The sequence below is a fragment of the Carettochelys insculpta genome, chromosome 2 (assembly GCF_033958435.1).
Source record: "Carettochelys insculpta isolate YL-2023 chromosome 2, ASM3395843v1, whole genome shotgun sequence".
NCBI classification, from domain to species: Eukaryota; Metazoa; Chordata; order Testudines; family Carettochelyidae; genus Carettochelys; species Carettochelys insculpta.
In genome coordinates, this window is record NC_134138.1 from 112830606 (window position 1) to 112844988 (window position 14383).

Genomic DNA, 14383 nt, shown 5'->3' on the forward strand with positions numbered 1-14383 from the left:
AGTGGTCTCCTAGTCCTGCAGTTTTTTCCCCCATCACAGTCTTGACTATCTTTAGGGCCCTGAGGATGCTATATGAGCTGCAACTATGTACAAACTGGGCCACAAGGAGGCCCTGGGTTGAGAACCACTGTTCTAAATACTGTAAAATCCCTGTGCTTGCATGGATTGTCATGTATCTACTGTACATTAGGGAATGGAGAGAAGGGTTAGTGACCTGCATTGGGAATCATTTTAGCAATGGGTTCCAGAGATTAGGTCCTGAAAAAAGAATTTTCAAAAAACATCTACATGGAGCGTTGTTTGAACAGAGGTAAAGATTAAACTATTGCTGCAATGTGGGCTGAAATTATTTCAGGTAGCTAATTATTACCCAAGGTAATGCATGGTACCCACAAATTTGTGTATGATGCTTAAAACCATGTTTGCTTCTTCACTTGTATAGATGAGCAGTGTGGAAGGATTTCCAAGTGCATGTGACCATACTGGAAAAAACTACGCAAGGGTGTCTAGCCACTTTATGCTGGCCTCAGTAATTTGAGGGACTGTCTGACAACATTGCCCCGGTGAACACTCACAACTGATATTTCCATTGTGAGCTATCGTACACGTGGTCAAATAAAGACTGAAACATTGAAATTGCTTGCCACAAGTTGTCTTTTTTAATATAACATGATTTTATTTATGAGGTGTTTTACTGTGAACACAGCAGAATAGGCAGCAGAAAAAACTATTTCTTCCACCAAGTGGGGAGGAGCCAGAGACAGAACTTTGTAAGGGCACTTTGGGATGAAGCACCAGTCAGAGAGAAGGGCACTGTGGCTGCAGAGGAGTTGGGAAATGAAGGTAGGTGGTAGGCAGGCCTTGGACTTTAGCTAGTGTTGACAAAAATCTTTCTCTCACTAGTTCCTGGAGAAGAAGAGAGGAAGACTGGAGTCAGGTGCTATTTCCTTATCTGAGGGCACATTAACATGGTGTTTCCAAAGGTTTATGGTATGGAAGCTGGAACTCAGAGTGCAGATACCTTGACTTCTGAGGAAAAATAAAAGGGCACATTCCCAGGGTTGTCAACATGTGGATTCTGGGTGATTTCTGAATCATAAGGGTGCTGAAATTTGTCCAAGAGCAATAGGGCAGCCTTATCTCCCTGTCCCAAGATATAGAAGGAGGGGTGGCTCCTCCTGGCTTTTCCAAGCCCTGGGAAGCCAGGAAAATGGTGGCAGCTCTGGGTCACGGTAGACCCCAGTGCTCCTGGGAGCCCTGCGGAAGGGACAGGGACTGGGCAGCTCCGATGCTTCTCTTGTACCTTCTCTGAGCCCTGAGGAAGTCTCAGGGAGAGGACAGCCATGGCACTTCCCCCCGCCTGCCCCAAGCCCCAGGGAAGCAGCAGGGAGAGGGCAGCCACCCATGCTTCCCTGAGCCCTGAGGAAGGGGAAAGTAGGCTAATCTGCAGGCTCCCTGCTATCTGGCCAGCAGCTGCACCAGAAAATATGGGACAATTAGTCCCTTTTCTAAAATAAGTAGGGATGCCTTTTTGGCATCCAAAATACGGGACTGTCCCACCAAAAATGGGATGGATGGTCACAAAAACCAGCAAGCAATATACCTTGATGTGGGAAGTGCTCGCTACTACTGATTTGGCCAACTGCGCAAGCTGCAGGACGTGATATGTAGGACTGCCTAAATGACTGCTAACAGCTACCAATAATATATCTAACGCTGCTCCATACAGAGGAGAGGTGGTTGTAAAATGGGAGAGATGAAAAGTGTGTATGTTTCAGCAAATGTGTGAATGACAGAGCGAAGATCTGTGTGTGTTAAGGAGGAATATTATGATATTGCCGAAAAGGACAGAGTTAAGGTTGCAATGGCAACCTTAGCTGTGCATTTCCTGGTTTTCAGAAGTTTGAATTTTGCTCAGCTTAACATTTTACAAGTGGGAAGGGTGACGTACTACTAGGCACCCTTCAGTCTTCATTAATATGGGGCGGGGTTTGACATTGAATTCAGAATAACTCCATTCATCCCATAAATCTGATGTCTTTTGAGTTACTCTAGATTTAATCCTGTGTAAATGGTACAGAATTTTCACAATATTGATGACATAGTAACAGTCTCAGCTCATAGTGTGTAGTCTTTTAAAATACTATCATAAGAAATAAGGTTGTAATGATCTTGCAATGAGATTTGCTTCTGCAGATCCTAATGGCACCTGAGAATCCCATTGGATCAGCAAATGGGTGAAACTGTACACAACAATGGAGTCTATTGCATGACAGGGACCTTAGTGAGTTACAGGTTCAGTAACTACAGATAACTGAGACAAAAGCATAAACTCATTCCTAACATCCAGGGAGGATAAAGAGTTGAATGTATGTAGGCAAAAGATAATTAACATTAACACAATAAGCAAGATGATTTTGTAATGTGCTATGGGCTCATTATTGCATTTGATTAATACAGTAAGAATCCTAAAAGGAGAAGGAAATGAGGAAGGAGTCAGAAGGGAGGGTGGAAGAAAGAAAACTGAACAGAGATTTAAAGAGATGTAGTTATGTTTGGACACATAATTGTGGGCTGCTGTGTATCTTGTAAATGCACCCAGGATTCTTCCTCGAGTGTCCCCGTGGGTGCTCCATGATAGGTGTCGGGCTCGCCCCGGCGCCGCAAATCGGAAACTTTCCAGCAGTTTCTGCCGGACCGCGCATGCGCCGGCACGCGCCGCTCCCTTGCGCGCCCCCGGCCACGTGCGCGATCCGGTCCCTGCCAGTTCCTCCTTAATCGCCATCGGCTGCAGACGGAATCCGCTCAGGCTGCGGCCAGAGTCAGCGTAGTTAGAGTTTTTAGTTAGATTGTTGTTTTCTTTTCTTGAAAAAAATAATAATAATAATAATAATAAAAATAATATATGTAGAAAGCTTCAGTAAAAGAGAGGGAGGAGTGGAGACAACGCGGGGACGTGAAGGCCAGTAGGCCTCCTGCTGCGGCAGGCTGGGGTCCGTGAGAGGGGAACAGGCACAGAGACAGTGCTAAGTACCCTATTAACAACTCAAAAGACTCACCGCGATGTCCTCTTCAGGATTCAAAAAGTGTGAGTCCTGCCGCGAAGCTATGACAGCCTTCGATGGGCATAGTCAATGCATTAGGTGCCTGGGGGAATCACACGTTACCCAGAAGTGTTTCTTTTGTGCAAAGCTCACAGCCAGAGCCAGAAAGGACAGAGAAATGTGGCTGAAAATGCTGTTGTTTGATAAGGCTCTCCAGCCAGACGTGCCGGAGAGGCCTCAATCGGAGGGACCCACAGGGCTCCATAAAAGGAAGGCGGCGTCCCTCACCCCCTCGGTGCAGAAACGGAGGAAGCTCTCTTCAGCCCGATCCCTGCCGGCTGCCACAGCGAGCGGGATGGGCGTAGCACACAGCCCCCAGCCACAGTCACAAACAAGTGGCAGCGCAGCAGCACACGTGGCAGAAGCTGAGCCTCCAATTACTAAACAGCCGGCATGCACAGCCTTCAGAGCGGCGGCCAGGCAAGCGCCGGAACCGGCGGCACTGCCGCAAGTGGCACAGATCCCCGCAGCGTCAACGGTGCAGGGCCAACAGGCACGCAGCCTGCAGGCACCGGAGGAGGCTATCTGCGCAGCACTGCAGCTAAGTGTGCTGAGCGCGGCACCGACAGTGGGGCCGACATCCCCGGCACGGGAGGGGGCGGTGCCAGCCCCGCAGGGGAGGGGAAAGGCAGCAGCAAAAACCCGGCACCGCAGCCCTTCCCTGGACAGGGCTGCAGGGCTGCTTTCAACAAGCCCTCCCCTTATGCTGCGCACACCAACCAGAAGACATGGGTCCCCTCCAGCCTACCCAGAGCCTCCTTCTCCGTTCCTCCAACCAGCGTCACCATGGCTTGGGCCACCTTCGCCTTTTCTGGGATTTGACCCCCTGGAGTACTATCACAAACCAGTTTCACCACTGTCTCAGTCATCGAGAAGATCTCGCTCTCCCAGACATAGGGGGTATGCACCTCGAGAGTGGTCCAGGCCCCCATCCCAGGAACCGTGCCCGTGCTGCCATGGTCACCCTTACCATGCTGGGCATAGACACCACAGGCATACACCCAGGGGCAGATCCCCCCCGACCGTCCAATATCCCCATGGGCACTCACGGACGGGGACGGAAACACAGTTGTCTCTGGGGGAGTTGATTTTGGAACCCCGAGATTTTCCCTCGCAAGCCTCTAGCGAGAGGGTGTACCACTGACAGCAGGACCCTGAGACTTCGAAGGAGGCTTACCCTAGTGGTTCCTCCTTGTCCTCCCCCGACGAGGCTACGGCCCCCGGGGATGTTGCTCCCCCGGACGACCTCAAACAGTTTCAGGAGCTGTTTAAAAGGGTGGCTTTCACGCAAGGCATCCAAACAGCAGAGGTGCAGGAGAAGCACCACAAGCTCCTCAAAAACCTGAGACCTCCAGCCTCATCCAAAATCGCTATCCCGCTCAACGAAGCAATCATGGAGTCGGCCACCACCATATGGCAGACCCCGGCTTCCGCTCCACCTATAAACAAGACAGCAGATAAGAAATACTTTGTCCTGGTGAAGGGCATGGAGTTCCTCTTTAGTCACCCACAACCAAATTCACTGGTGGTAGAATCGTCTCAGCAGAGATCAAAGACTTCCCAGTACAAAGCGGAGGACACAGACAGAGATGCCAAGAAGCTAGAGCTATTTGGCAGAAAGGTATGTTCCTCCTCCACCCTGCTGTTGAGAATGGCAAATTATGTAGCACATCTAGTGAACCATAATTTCGACAATTACTCCTGGCTTACTTCTCTCATGGATTCGCTTCCGGAAGATAAGAAGCCGGTGCTGAAGACCATTGTGCAAGAGGGCTATGTAGCTTCGAGGACGGGAGTCCAGATCGCCCTGGACGTAGCGGACACGGCGGCATGCTCAACGGCTACGGCAGTGGTCATGCGCAGGGAATCCTGGCTGCAGACATCGGGTATCCCGAGGGATCTGCAGGCAAAAATGGTTGATCTCCCCTTCGACATGCAGAAGTTGTTTGCAGAGTCAACTGATTCGGTCCTTCACTACAGTAAGGACTCAAGAGCTACACTAAGAACCCTGGGTATTTATACCCCTCAATACAGAAAGAAAAAGTATTACCCTCAACAAAGGCGATTACCTGTACCAACCTCAGCATGCTCAGTACCAATGGGGCTACGACCAAGGGCGACATCAACAGCAGCAACAGGATAGAACTCCTAGGTGACGTTCCCAACAGAGCCGTGCATCCTCGGGGCAGGCCCAAAGGCAACAAGTTTGACGGACAGGTCGAGGGCTGCACTATTACTACCATCGCGCAATGCCATCCCCAACTAATGTTCCATCATCGCCTCCGACCGTTCCACTCACAATGGCAAAAGGTCACCACAGACAAATGGGTACTGGAGATCATAGCCACGGGTTACGTGATCCCCTTCCAGTCGCTCCCACCGCCAAAACCTCCGCCCAGGCCTCATCTCAGGGATGCTTCCCACGAGGCGAAACTCAAGCAGGAGGTGAACCATCTTATGTTCATAGGGGCGGTGGAAAGAGTACCGGAGCGACTCCAGGGGAAAGGGTTTTATTCACGATACTTCCTCACAGAGAAGAAAACAGGAGGCTGGAGGCCCATCTTAGATCTTCGAGGCCTCAACCGGTACTTGCGCAAACAGCATTTTCGGATGATCACAGTCACCTCTATACTCACGGCACTGGACGATGGAGATTGGTTTGCAGCCCTCGACTTACAAGATGCGTATTTTCATATAACGATCCACCTGGCACACAGACGCTTTCTCCGTTTTATGGTCGGCAAAGAACATTTCCAATACAAGGTCCTGCTGTTCGGCCTCTCCTCGGCCCCCAGAGTCTTTACCAAAACCCTGGCAGTGGTGTCAGCCTACCTGCACAGACGGGGGTATTTATATTCCCATATCTGGACGACTGCCTACTGAAAGGGGCCTCGAAGGCAGAGGTACTATGCATGATACGCGTAACAGCAAACACGTTTTCTTCGCTGGGCCTGGTCATCAACCTCGCGAAGTCAAAGACCGACCCCACACAAGACATAGAGTTCATAGGGGCATGTATAAACTCTATTACAGCAAGGGTCTATCTACCCGATGCCCGCTTTCGCGCCATGGGTTCCCTGGTACAAGTCATTACATACAGCTCCACGGTGCCGGTCTTAATGTGCTTGCAGCTGCTAGGCCACATGGCAGCAGCAACGTTTGTGGTACAGAACGCCAGATTGCATATGCGCAGCCTGCAACATTGGCTGGTGAGCGTCTACAAGCCGGCGTCCCACACTGTCCACAGGGTGGTGTCGCCCACGATAGAGGTGCGCAGATCCCTGCAATGGTGGGTAAACCCCAAGAACATGCTAACAGGGGTACCCTTTCACCAACCACAAATCTCTATTTTTCTTACTACCGACGCTTCCCACATAGGGTGGGGAGCGCACATCGGCGACAAGGTAACGCAAGGACTGTGGTCCCCTACGGAACAGTCACTGCATATAAATATACTGGAGCTCAGAGCAGTGTTCAACGCCTGCAAACACTTTCGAGACCACATACAAGGCAAAGTAGTCGGGATCAATACAGACAATACCTCCACCATGTTTTATATACATCGACAAGGAGGAGCTCGATCCCGTGCCCTATGTGCGGAAGCAGTCCGGCTGTGGAACTGGTGCATCACCAACAATATAACGTTGAAGGCCTCGAACTTACCAGGAGCTCACAACGTGAAGGCAGACCAGCTGAGCAGGCGCTTTGCACTCACGCACGAATGGCAGATCCACTCCGATCTGCTGCGACCGATCTTTCATACATGGGGGTTTCCCCAGATAGACCTGTTTGCCACCCAGCACAACAAGAAGTGCCCCCAGTACTGCTCCAGGGCAGGACTGGGGCGGGAGTCCTTGGGGGACGCAGTCGCGATTTCGTGGAAGGGCCCCCTGCTTTATGCGTTTTCCCCCCACAGTGCTCATCCAGAAGGTCTTGCAGAAAGCCAGGAGGGAGAGAGCCCGCATGATCCTAGTAGTCCCAACGTGGGATCGACAGCAATGGTCCCCTTGCTTCTGCGCATGTCGGACCGCCCACCGCTTCCCCTTCTGGCGGCGCTGGACCTGCTCACGCAGGCCCAGGGGTCCATAGTGCATCCACACCCTCAAGGCCTGCGCCTACAAGCATGGCTAATCCATGGCTCAGCTCACTAGAGAGTACATGTACGGAAGGAGTACAACAAGTCCTGGAGAGTAGCTGAAGGACCTCCACCAGGAAGACTTACAAGCAGAAATGGACTCGATTCACTGCATGGTGTTCTGCCAAGCAATTAGCTCCCCTTGATGTGCCTATACCCGTAATACTAGAATACTTACTGGACCTCAAAAGAGGCGGGCTCTCCCTATCCTCGCTGAAGGTCCACCTCGCCGCTATATCGGCTTTTCGACATGAAGAGGAAGGGCCCACGGTGTTTGCCCATCCTATTGTTACCAGGTTCCTGAAGGGGCTGGTAAACCTGTACCCCCCTCGGAAACCGCTTCCACCATCGTGCAACTTGGACCTAGTGCTCAGCGCGCTAATGGGCCCACCCTTTGAATCCTTAGCCACAGTTCCCCTATGTCTCCTTACGATAAAAACAACCTTCCTCCTTGCAATCACATCAGCTCGCAGGGTGAGTGAGCTCGCAGCAGTCATGGCAACGCCGCCCTGCACAGTATTCTCAAAGGAGGCAGTAACCTTACGACTGCACCCAGCCTTTGTTCCGAAAGCTTCTTCAGAGTTCCACCTTAACGAACCTATAGTTTTACCCTCGTTTTACCCGAAGCCTCACAGCTCCAGCAAGGAGGCACGCCTGCATCTCCTGGACGTGAGGAGGGCGTTGGCCTTCTACATAGACAGAACTAAGTCCTTCCGGAAAATGGACAGACTCCTAGTCTCTTTTGCTCCCGGGTCAAAAGGAGAGGGTCTCTCCTCACAGAGAATCTCGAAGCACATTGTGTCCTGTATAAAAATGTGCTACGAACTTCGAAAGACTCCTTTACTGGCCCCGCCTAGGGCTCACTCCACCAGGGCGGTGGCGGCATCAACAGCCTTTTTCAAGGGCATCGCGTTAAAAGACATCTGTAGAGTGGCGACTTGGTCATCCTATGAGACCTTCGCCAAGCATTATGCCCTACACCGGGTATTCCAGGAGGATACCCGTCTCTCGACAGCAGTCCTTTCGGGGGCAAGCTGCACATGAACCGATTACCCACCTCCTTACTTGGGTTACTGCTGGGTAGTCACCTATTGTGGAGCACCCACGGGGACACTCGAGGAAGAAAGAGAAGTTACTCACCGTAGTAACGATGGTTCTTCGAGATGTGTCCCCGTGGGTGCTCCACCACCCGCCCATCCTCCCCGCTTCGGATCTCTGTTTAGTGTTTTTCAGGAGCATCCGAGGAGTTTGGTCAAGGAACTGGTGGGGACCGGATCGCGCACGTGGCCGGGGGCGCGCAAGGGAGCGGCGCGCGCTGGCGCATGGGCGGTCCGGCAGAAACTGCTGGAAAGTTTCCGATCTACGGCGCCGGGGCGAGCCTGACACCTATCGTGGAGCACCCACAGGGACAAATCTCGAACAACCATCATTACTACGGTGAGTAACTTCTCTTTCTATAGTAATTTAAAGCACCTCTTTAAGTATTTTTCATTCAGTTGTGAGTATCTGTTTTGTTTGCATTCACACTCAGATTGCACAATTTTTGTTTTAATTGTTGAGTCCTTTGCATGAAAATCAAAAACATTGTTCATTACGTTTTCTCTGTAATTCAAACTCAAAGCTGTTTGTAATTGTCAAATTTGTTTTTACACCTGCGCCTAATTTTAAAACTATAATTGCTATATTTGCTTAAAGGGGTCCAGGACTGTGGCTGGTTGCTACTGTGCGAACATCCATTTATTCAGATGTAATGGCTCACTGCACACATGTAGGGTGAAATCCATCCCAGGACAGAGGGGCTGCACAAGACCCTAATTACCATTTAATCACTAAGTATCAAGTCTTGGTCTCATTGAAGACAACAGACGTTTTGGCCTTAACACATGGTGTAAGTATTAATAAGACCTTTTGCGAGTCCTGAGCAGTGGGATTTTCACAATGCACAGACTGCTACAGTAAATATTATCTCACTCAGTTCTGTGCCACTAAGATTTATGTTGGGGACAGGACTAATATTAGGAGTCAAAAGTAGACTCCTACATCCATGTAAGGCACCTAAAATAAATGGTCTGCCTTTTAAAAAGCTCTGAGCAGCCTGTAGCTCCCAACACGCACCTTTACTTTGTCATGTATACTTTTGCTGAACCATGTGTGCTTTTCGCCTTCCTTTACCGTTTTTATAACCCCTCTCATCCCATATGGAATAGTTCCTGATAGCCGTGTCTGAAATAGCTGGCCCAACTTCAAAATAGCGCACGGTGTGTGTAGATGCACCGTGCGCTATTTTGAAGTTGAAATCGACGTAAAGCGGCGAGATGTCAAAATTGCTATCCCCATCAGAGGGTGGGAATAGCACCCTACTTCAATGTCCAATGTTGAAGTAGGGCATGTGTAGATGATCCACATCCCTCTACGTCGAAATAGCGGCGTCTTCCATGGTGGCCATGAGCTGAGGGGTTGAGATGCTCTGTCCAGCCCCTGGGGGGGCTCTACGATCACTGTGCGCAGCAGCCCTTAAAGCTCATGGCCCTGGATTTCCTGTGGCAGGAAGCTGAGAGCATGTAGGCAGCAGCACACACACGTGCCTCCCCTGCATGCCCTCCAGAGGCCCCAATCCACCACCAAGCACCCATGGCAGTCACCCAGCCCCCTGAGTGCCCCCAGGGCACACCCCCCGGGGGACCCAGGGCTCCCAGACATCCAGCCGGGGGGGAAGAGGGGATGGGGCCCCCCCTGGTCGGATGCCAAGATCTGAGACCTGCTGGTGCTTTGGGGCAAGGAGGAGGTGCTCCAGGTAATGGGGAGCAAGCGGTGGAACGCAGACATGTTCACCCAGCTGGCCGAGGGCCTGGCCGCCCAGGATCACCCTGTCCGCACTCCTGATCATGTCAGGAGTAAGGTCAAGGAGCTGTGGCAGGGTTACGCCTGGGTCCATGACACGCCCAGCCAGTCTGGGGCCACCCCTGCTGCTTGCCCCTTTTACAGGGAGCTCAGGGAGATCCTGGGCCCCGGTACACCTCCTCCCCTCCCCCCGGCCACCCTTGACACCTTGGCCAAGGAGCCCCAGCAGGCCCCGGAGCTGGAGTCTAGCCCAGAGGCCAGCCCTGCACCGCAGGGACCCCAGAGGAGTCCACCCCTGGGACAGCAGAGCAGGAAGAGGGCTCCAGCGATGGGGGGCTCCTGATTGACCTCCCCTCCCACAGCTCCAGCAGTGCATCCACCCGATGGGTGTCCCGTGACCATGGGAGCACCCCATCAGGTACATACCCCAGGTGCACCCCCCCCCGGGTTAAGGGGCGGGGGCAAGGGACACAACCAGGGCCCCCCATACACCCAGCTGACCCCAGCCCCCCATGTTAACCTGGATGAATTCTAGCAGGCTGAAGTTGGTCCTAGAGAAAATAAAAGTAATACTGATAAGCTGGGGGAAATGGCAGGAGGAAGTGACAGAAAGTACTTCTATGGCCTTTGCAGAAGGAATCTCTGTGCCTTTAGATAGTGTTAAAATCTTAGGGTATGTTTATACATACCACTGGTTCAACACACCGCCATCAGTCTGCCAGAGTTTGATTTTTGCCACGTCAGCCAATCTTTCTGTGCTCTGCAGTTGACTCAGGGACATCAGCATGAACCCAAAGAGCCCCAGTCTACATCAGGGTACAAAGTTGATCCTGATATGTTGATTCTAGCTATGCTAATGGCACAGCTAGAATTGTGTATCTGGGATTGACTTTGATTCCCTGGTGTAGACCAGGCCTTAGTGTATGTCTCCTGACTATTGTCTATTCTGTTTTTGCTTTAGTGTAGTGCTTTGTGCTTGGAACTATACTTGGAAAAAACACTCAGGCTGTGTCTACAGTAAGAGATAAATTTGAATTTAAGGCAGTTAACTTGATATTACCATGTGACTGTCTTCACTGTAAATACCATTAGCTCGATTTAGGGAGCACTAATATCGATATTACAATATCATCAGTACCTGCTTGGTCTAACATCAAGCTCAACTTCAAAAGTTGGATTAAAGGCCAGTATGGATGCACCACATCTTAAAATTGAATTTATTAGCCTCCAGCGGTGTCCCACATGTAATCCACAATGCCCTTCAGTGGTCCATTCTGGCTGCTGCTCTCCAAGACCCCCTGTCCTCCTCCAAAAATATTTTCGGGAGCTTGCCGCTCTTTGCAGACACCTTCTGGTTTGATATTTCTGTTACAAAATCTTTTCCCCAACATTTCCTATCTTTTTTTCATGCTTTGACCCCTGCCCTCCCCCCCCAAAAAAAAACCAAAATCAAGGCTGGAGGGCAAGTTGAGATTCCTGTTTCCATTATGATTCTGTGTATGAGATTTCACTGCCATCCCCCATGTTGGCGATGTCTGTGTACCGAAGAGGGAAAACAAAGATCTGTTTTCCTAGACTTTTCTATTCTCTTTCTTCTAACTTACAAAATATAGTCTGTCCCTGTGTTATTTTCAGGGATTGGGCTCAATCACAGTACTCAGTGGATGGCCAGTTGAGAACACAGGCTGTGCACTAGAAAACCAAAGACCTTCTCCTCAGCAATGCTCTTTTTTTGAAAAGCTTTCCTATCTTCTCTTTCTTCATGCTTTTCAGGGTGCCTGTGTTATTTTCAGTGATCGATGCAATCACAGAAGTGGGGACACTCAGTGGATGGCCAGTTGAGAATTCAGTTACAAAAGAAAGATTTCTGTAAACTATTTTGCCCTCTGTGGATGCCCGACTTTTCCTTCCATCCAATGGGAAAAATGGATGTTTGTTTAGCATGGGAGGGGAAGGAGGAAAATGCAATGTGGGAAGATGTCAAAGACCAACAAGCATACCCAGAATGCTACGGTGATGAGGGAGCTGTGGGATAGGTTCCCACAATACACTGCTGCAACAGTTGATGTTTGGCGACTTGTGTGTGGCAGCAATAAGTTAAATTTGTGGGGACCCTGTGGGAGTTGAGGGTACTCAAATTCAAGTTTATAAAACTGAGCGTTAAAAAATCGATTTTAATAAAGTCAAATTTATCTCATAGTGTAGACGTAACCTCAGAAAATTCAGTGCAGGATGTTAACTTGCCTGGTAGTGCTTCAGCCACACACACTGTTAAACAGTAACTGTGCTTGTTTTGTTTCTTTTGCTTTTAGTTTGTTTCCAGATTCATTTCAAAGTCTTGGTTTTAACTTGCCAAGCCCCAAATTATTTGCCTCCGGGATACCTTATATATCACATCCCTATTCTGCAATAGCTGAGATGAGGAACCTGAGCCTGCAGGTATAAACTTGAGGGGAACCTAGAATTGGAAGAGAACGCCTGCTGTCTAAAGCAATTGCATCATATACATTTATTGATCCTTACCTTTATAAAGCTCTATGTTAAAACTAACCTTATTGGTTGGCCCCACTCTTCTTGTTGGGAGTAATTAGAATAATCCTGTCTCCTGCTGGAGACTGGGTGTTTGCAGTGAAGGATCTTCAATTCTCAGATTTGGGTCTTCTCCCTTCCCCGACCATTGTTCTGTCAGAGGTGAAATTTACTGACCCTGAAGGCAAGATAGACTTTTCAGCTACTCCCCAAGGAAGGACAAGGGAGACAAAGATCTGAATAGGTGGAGCTAGCTGAATGGGAGCGTTCTAACTTGGGTGGATAGGAAGAAATGTATTCGGGAACATTGGCCTAATTTGTATTTGTGTGTGTCAATCAAAGGGACATATCTTAAGTACAGTTAAGAAAACTGGTTAGTCATTAGCTTCATATAGTTTATATTCCACTTCACTAGAATAAGTATATTCTCACTGTAATTATATCATTTGATATTTGTTTTACTTACATCTTCCTGAATTTTACTTGAATTCAACTGGCGGGGGTAAGGGGGTGTTGTTTGGTTCTTTACCAGGCAAGCCAATGTTATAACTGCTTGCTTCATCTATCTACTGATTGACTGAAGGCTTCTTTTTCCCTTACTTACTATACTTCCCTCTTCTGGCAGGCCATACTAATTCCACTCTTGCTAGTTTACATTTCTACTGTATTTCAACTTGTTCTACTGTAACTATTGTTAAGAATCTAATTGACATGCTAGTCTAATATGAACCATCAAAATGAATTTACATCCACTGAATTTAGCTATCAGAATGAGGGTCCACTTTCACTTAGGGTAAAACATTCAGTGGTGCCTAGATGATTTAGGAGCCCAAGTCAAATTTCCAAAAAATGACTTAAGGTTGTCCTATCTCTGTCCAGAGAGAGTTGCCTGTCTTCTCCTGCAACTCATAGCTCTTCATCCTTTCCGAGAGATACGTACGTAACCTAGATCAGCTCTTTCTCAATAAAAAAAGAGATAGTATTGTGTGCTCTCCTGTGGTCCTTTGGTAAGAGTACTCATCTGGGCTGTAGGAGACTCAGGCCTGCTCTATGCTATATGGTAACAGATAGCTGTGTTAGTCTGTATTTTAACAAAAGTTATGCTATGCTACATGGTTAGCATTAGCTGCTTTGCATCCACCTTGCTGTGGAAGTGTCTTCACTTACATTTGATTTGCTCCAATGTGACTCTTTATGCCTATTTAGTATCTCCGCCTCCCCAAACCATGTAGTATCATGGTTGATGTAATTAGGACAATGCAGTGTCAGTTGGCCCAAACCTGGAAGTCTACACTGCAAAGAAACACACCTGAGCCACAGAAGCCCTTGTCAGCTGTCTCAGGCCAGCCGTGAGTTGTTATTTGCAGTGTTGACATCCCCTCAAAGCCCTTGGCTATGGCTACACTAGAACGACCTGTTGACAGAAGTTTCTGTCAGAATATATTTTCCAACAAAACTTCTGTCAACAGATTGTGGCCTGACTGCACAGCAGATCAAAAGAGCAATCTGCTCTGTTGATAGAGAGCAGCTGGATTGCTCAGCCGCTCTCTTAACAAAATGGCCAGTCAGAAGCACAGCAGACAGGGGCTGCCCGGTGTCCTGGAAGTCCTGTCTGTCAACACAGGGCCCCCCCCAAAAGTCCAGACTGGCTTTCTGTCGACAGCATCTGTTGAGAAAGGTGTTCTGCCTCCTGGGGAGCAGAAGAGCGCTCTTGACAGAAGTGCTGCATTCTGTCGATTTTACTGTCAACAGAACACCTTGGGAATGTAGACGG

General features: G+C 49.3%; 1 protein-coding gene across 1 annotated transcript in view; it reads left to right on the forward strand.

Annotated features, from left to right (window-relative positions):
• SALL3 (spalt like transcription factor 3) overlaps positions 1-609 on the forward strand; it is a 43212-nt gene extending 42603 nt beyond the window's left edge. Inside the window, exon 6 of the mRNA XM_074987540.1 lies at positions 443-609. The gene's annotated coding sequence lies outside the window, so the exon portion shown is untranslated. The remainder of the gene's footprint in view (positions 1-442) is intronic.
• The last annotated feature ends 13774 nt before the right edge of the window (positions 610-14383 follow it).